Below are 6,000 nucleotides of genomic sequence, written 5' to 3' on the forward strand. Positions count from 1 at the left end.
GATCTTTTTATCATTATCATTTCAATTCTTTGAAAGATCTAAACACTTGTAAACACACATCTTTGAGAGGCTTTTATTGTTTATATCTTTTTTTGTACCTACAAAAGGCTACTTAGGGTTTTTGAGGTATAAAACCTTAAGTAATTTGTAAAGGGTTTTAGTTGATTGCAAAAAGTAGGAAGGGGTTTTGGTTTAGCAACAAAAACTAAGGGGAAGGTTTTATCTTTGGTTGAGGCATACCAAGGTAGTAGAGATAGGCAGTTGGGGCCAAACCACCATAAATTGATTTGTCCAAGTTTTTCTTCCCTTTCCTTATCATTTAAAAAATTTTGTAGGAATTTTTAAAGTACCGGTTCACCCCCTTTTGGTATATTCAGCCATAACAATATGTATTAACTTTAACAAGTTTCAAGGTCACGTAGACAAACAATCCACGATTGTAGATTGGTGAAAATAATAGGTTTCAAGCTTCCACTGGTCATACTTCTTAGAGTACTTGCTATTACAATGACCAAGTGTCACAACTCAACCTCTAATGCCTCGATGCATAATACTACCTCTATACAATTTTCTACCTCTATACAATTTTTCTTTCTTTACTTTAGTTGCTTCGCACATTTTGCATCTAACTTTTCCACTCGAAATGCATATAATATTATAAGAAAAGCCTTGCAATACCTTATGAAATTAAAAATAAGTATAAAATAATAAAAATACAGAAAATCTAAAATGCAACTTAGAAATGCAAAATCTGTAGAAATATTTAGAAAACATGGTTAACTGACACAACAAAATTTTAAAAATTTTCTAAAACCAAATCTTTTTGAATTCTTAATGTTCTTGGATTACCAAAAGTGAAAAATGTTTTTCTTGTTGATGGATTAAAAGCAAATTTGATTAGCATCAATCAATTATGTGATCAGGAAATGCTTGTCAACTTTACCAAAAGCAACTGCTTAGTTACCACTAAACTAGGATAAAGTGTCATGAAATGAGCAATAATGCTAGACAATTGCTATAGGCTTTGATAAGTCGTAATTTATACATATTTTTATCCCATGCTTAACACATTTTTGGATAAATTATCACTAGATTTGTGGAATTTGATTCTTCTAATCCTTTAATTTCATGTTTTATACTTAGGTGAGCGTAGAAGAGTAAAAAGAGCGAGAAACAAGCCAAAAACGGAGAAAATGACTCAACGTGAGAAATCAACACGGCCTAGACTTCCTCGTACGGGTAGACCACACGCTTGTGTCTATTTAGCAGACCCTAACACGGCCTAAGCAACCCCATACGAGCGTGTCCCTATCGACCCTAAGTCTAGTTCCATTCGGAAAAGGCCACTTCTGAGGGTTCTGAGGCATTCTAAAGCCTATATAAACACCCTAGAGGAGGATTAAAGAGGACACACAGAGTAGGGGGCAAGGAATTACTTGAATAAAGTCGATTGATCCATCTCAGAAGCCGAATTCTCCTTTAAGACTGAAGATCCCCCTTCAATTTCCTTTAGAGGTTTTTGGGATTCTTTATGTTTTGTTATTATTATTCTTCTGAGATGTTTTCTTTTACACATATGAACTAAATCCCCTAAATACCTAAGGGGGATGAAACTTAAGATGGATCTTGTTATTGTTTTCTGAATTATATGATAAATACTTGATTTGTTCTTAATTATGTGTTCTTAATTCTTGCTTTAATATTCTAGGATATTGATTCAAGTATTGATGTGCTTATTGAGATGAGCAAAAGTCCCTGTCTAAGAGTAGATCTAGCATAATTAAGCAGAGTTTATTGCACCCTAGATATAGGGCGACATAAATCTGTCAGATTAGGGTCAAACCTAATGAGGGAATCCATAGATCGAGTTAATGCAACACTAGGGTTTTAATTAGAAAGAGATTTCAATTAATCAACCTAGCGTTAGACGTTGTTAGTCTCGAGAGAGATAATAATATAAATTAGGGATTTTTATGGATCGAGTCAAGTGAATAAATCGTCTAATTCATAGTCAAATAACAAGTGAAGTCTAGGTGGATTCTTCCTTAAGTATTGTCTAAATCAATCAGTTTTCCCAAAAGTATTTCCCCAATTTACTTCTTGTGCATTCTTAGTTTAGTTAATTAGTTTAGATAAAGCAAATCCCCTTATTTTTAGGCTAGCTAATAAAAAGAAGGTTAATACTAGTACTTTTAGTTTATGTGGGTTCGACATTCCGGTCTTGCTATAAGCTATACTACTGTTCGATAGGTGCACTTGCCTTTATCGTGATAATAGTTAGTCTTCAAGTACGATCAATCATAATTATAAAACTTATCACGCACATCAAGTTTTTGGCGCCATTGTTTGGGAATTAAGATATTAGGAATGCTTAACTTTTATTACTTTAGCCATTTATTTTATTGCAATTTAATTTTTATCACTAAATTTTCTTTTATTTACTTCTAGCAGGTTTTTATAGTTTATGACTAGAAGAAACCCGTCAGGACCTCTACTTTTTGATAGTGAGATTGAAAGCACAGCACGCAGAAATCGAATAGAGATAAGGTGAAGCCTACGATACATAGAGGAAGGGCAAGAGGATGATATTCAAACCACAACTAAGGAGATGATTGATAATCATAATAATAATCCGCTACCTCCTGTGACTATTGCGAACCCAATAAATCAGGATCTTGCTCTTCGTACTATGTATGATTATTCTAAACCTAGTTTAATAGGAGCTGAATCGAGTATAGTTAGACCTACTATTGCTGCAAATAATTTTTAATTGAAACCTAACACAATTCAAATGATACAACAGTTTGTTCAGTTTGATGGTTTGTAGGATGATGATCCAAACACTCATTTGGCAAATTTTCTGGAGTTCTGCGACACTTTTAAGATCAATTACGTTCCTGATGATGCCATTCGCCTTCGGTTGTTTCCCTTTTATTAAATAATAAGGCAAAACAGTGGTTGAACTCGTTACCACGGAGGTCAATCACTACTTGGGAACAAATGACTGAAAAATTTTTACTTAAATATTTTTCGCCGGCTAAAACGGCTAAATTAGGGAATAATATTTCTTCTTTTGTGCAGATGGATTTAGAAACACTCTATGATGCATGGGAGAGATACAAGGATCTATTGAGAATACGCCCTCACCATGGGTTACCATTTTGGCTATAGGTGCAAACTTTTCACAATGGCCTGAATCCTTCGACTAGACAAATGATTGACGCAGCTGCTGGTGGGACTATTAATAATAAGACACGTGAAGAGGCTTATGAATTTATAGAAGAGATGTCACTGAATAATTATCAGTGGCAAGTCATGAGGACAAAACCGATGGAAGCGGTCGGCGTTTTTAACCTCGACGTGATTACTATGCTATCAACCAGGTAGAACTTTTAAATAAAAAGATTGACGGTTTGTACGGTTTTACTCAGGTACATCCAGTGATAAGGTACGATTCAAATGAAGGAGGAGTACACACAGAATATCAATCCTTCAACCCTAGCACCGAGGAGGAACAAGTTCAATATGGGTAACAATAATTCTAGACCTCAAAGTAACCCATACAGTAACACTTATAATGCAGGTTGAAGGAACTGTCCCAACTTCTCGTGGGGTGGCCAAGGAAATCAAAGGCCACAAAATCCCCCAAGTTTTCAACAACCACCTTACCAGCAGGAAAAAAAGTTGAAACTTGAGGAGATGCTAACAAAATTCATCTCCGTGTCGGAAACTTATTTTCAGACTACCGAAACAGCACTTAAGAATCAACAAGCGTCGATCCAAGGGCTCGAAACTTAGATAGGCCAGCTTGCTAAATTGATTTCTGAATGACCACAAGGTAATTTGCTGAGTAATACTGAAACTAACCTAATGGAGAAGCTTAATGCAATTACCATTCAAGATGAAGAAGGGTTAGTTGAACCTGAACCAGAATCGAGGCAAAGAATTATGGTAAGTAATGGTAAAGATGAGGTGGACCACAGTGAGCAAAAATCGGTAAGTAGAGAATATAAATCTCGTGTGTCATACCCCAGAGCGACAAAGAAAGACCACACGGACGAATGATTTAGTAAATTTCTTAAATTATTAAAGAAATTACATACTAACTTATCATTTATTGAAGCTCTTTCGCAAATTCCATATGCAGTTAAATTTTTAAAGGAGCTTTTAGCAAATAAGCGGAAGTTGGATGAGGCATCGCATGTAGAGTTGAATGCAGTTTGCTTAGCCATTCTACAGAATAAGCTACCCAATAAGTTGAAAGATCCAGGGAGTTTTACAATTCCTTATTTAATTGGTAGTTTAAACATTAACAATGCTTTGGCTGATTTAGGGACTAGTATTAATGTCATGCCCTATAAAATGTTTAAACAACTAAGTCTTGAGAAACCCAAACAAACTAGGATGAGCATCCAATTGGCAGATAAAACAATTAGATTTCCTAGGGGTATTATTAAAGATGTAGTTGTTAAAATTGACAAATTTATATTCCCAATTGATTTTTTTGTTTTAGACATAGAAGAGGATAGTGACGTGCCTTTAATTTTAAGACGACCCTTTTTAGCAACTGCTAGAACTATTATTGATATTGGTACAGATGAACTCACACTTCGTGTGGGTGATAAAACAATCACTCTTCAAGCTCGTAATTCGAGTAACACATCGAATATTGAAAGTGGTATAAATCATGCTACTAATACTGATCATGTGGTGCAACCTTCTTTACAGGAAACACGTTCAAAGAGCATACATAAGTCATGTTCAAGTAACAACAAAGGACTCATTTATGAAGAACGAACACTTCAAATCGATGAACTAGATGAATGGTGGACACAGAAATCTAGAACACACAATAAACTAAAACCACGCCATGACGAACTCAATGTTTTATCAAATCAACTTAAAGTTGGAGACAAAGTACTATTAGATGCGGCAGACCTTCATATTGCCACTTCTAAACCTAATGAAGCAATCCCTTTTACGGTACTTAACATCTTCCCATAGGTACAGTCGAGGTAACTCATTCTAAATTTGGCACTATTAAGATAAATAGTACTCGTCTAAAACCTTATTTTGATAAAATTGATAGTAGGAATGAGGAGTGTAAACTCCTCGCACCACCATGACCACGCAACAGAGAGGTAAGTCGAGCTTAGACTCTAAATATGGGCTTCTCGGGAGGTAACCTGAGCACTAACGGTGTTGATTTCTTTAAATTTTAGTTTCTAACATCTAAATCATTAATTGAGTCCTTGAACACAAGTTTTCCAAATCTACACGGCTAGGCACACAGGCGTGCCTTAGGCCGTGCTCATACCACGGGAGACAACACGGTCGTACGATACGGTCGGGTGAAAATAAAGTTAAATTTTTCCTCAAACACGGGATTCGATACGTTGCCACGACCGTGGGACATGGTCGTGGGCAATCCTGCCAAATCAACATGGGCGTTTCCGTGGTAGAAACTGAGAAATTAACATGGGCGTGCGACATGTCCGTGCCCACCATCCGTGGTCGAAACTGTCAAAATAACACGGACATGCGCATATATACACAGGCGTGGGATAAGCGAACAAAGCAGGACACGGCCATGCGACATGACCATGCGCACCAACACGCCCAAAGAACACGGGCGTGGGCTGGATTTCAAACTCGCCCAAATTTGAAAATCACGAAACAGACGGGCTGAAGCCCATGTGCCCTAAAATCTATATAAACCCCCACTATTCATCATCCCCTTTTCCAATACCCTAACCCTAACCCTAACCCTAACCCTAACCGCCACCTAAGCCCCGACCATTACCCAAAATCCACCCTTTTCTTCCATACACATTAAAATCTTCTCTCTTGTCCTCACTTCCATACACATTCTTTTCTTTTTCTCTCATTCTCCACTCATCCCACGGCCCACCATCGCACCAGCACCATCGTGTCGTCGCTCCCCCGGCCACCGATCCTCTACTAATAGTTTTCTTTTCTTTTTTACTTTCTTTTGATGCT

General features: G+C 36.9%; 1 non-coding gene across 1 annotated transcript; it reads right to left on the reverse strand.

The window, feature by feature from the left end:
* Positions 1-3,048: 3,048 nt before the first annotated feature.
* Positions 3,049-3,155, reverse strand: LOC121217138 (small nucleolar RNA R71). Its single transcript, XR_005913323.1, has one exon. It is a non-coding gene; the product is annotated as a small nucleolar RNA R71 (small nucleolar RNA).
* Between the last annotated feature and the right edge of the window lie 2,845 nt (positions 3,156-6,000).

Source organism: Gossypium hirsutum, chromosome A02, assembly GCF_007990345.1.
Source record: "Gossypium hirsutum isolate 1008001.06 chromosome A02, Gossypium_hirsutum_v2.1, whole genome shotgun sequence".
In the NCBI taxonomy this organism is placed as follows: Eukaryota; Viridiplantae; Streptophyta; class Magnoliopsida; order Malvales; family Malvaceae; genus Gossypium; species Gossypium hirsutum.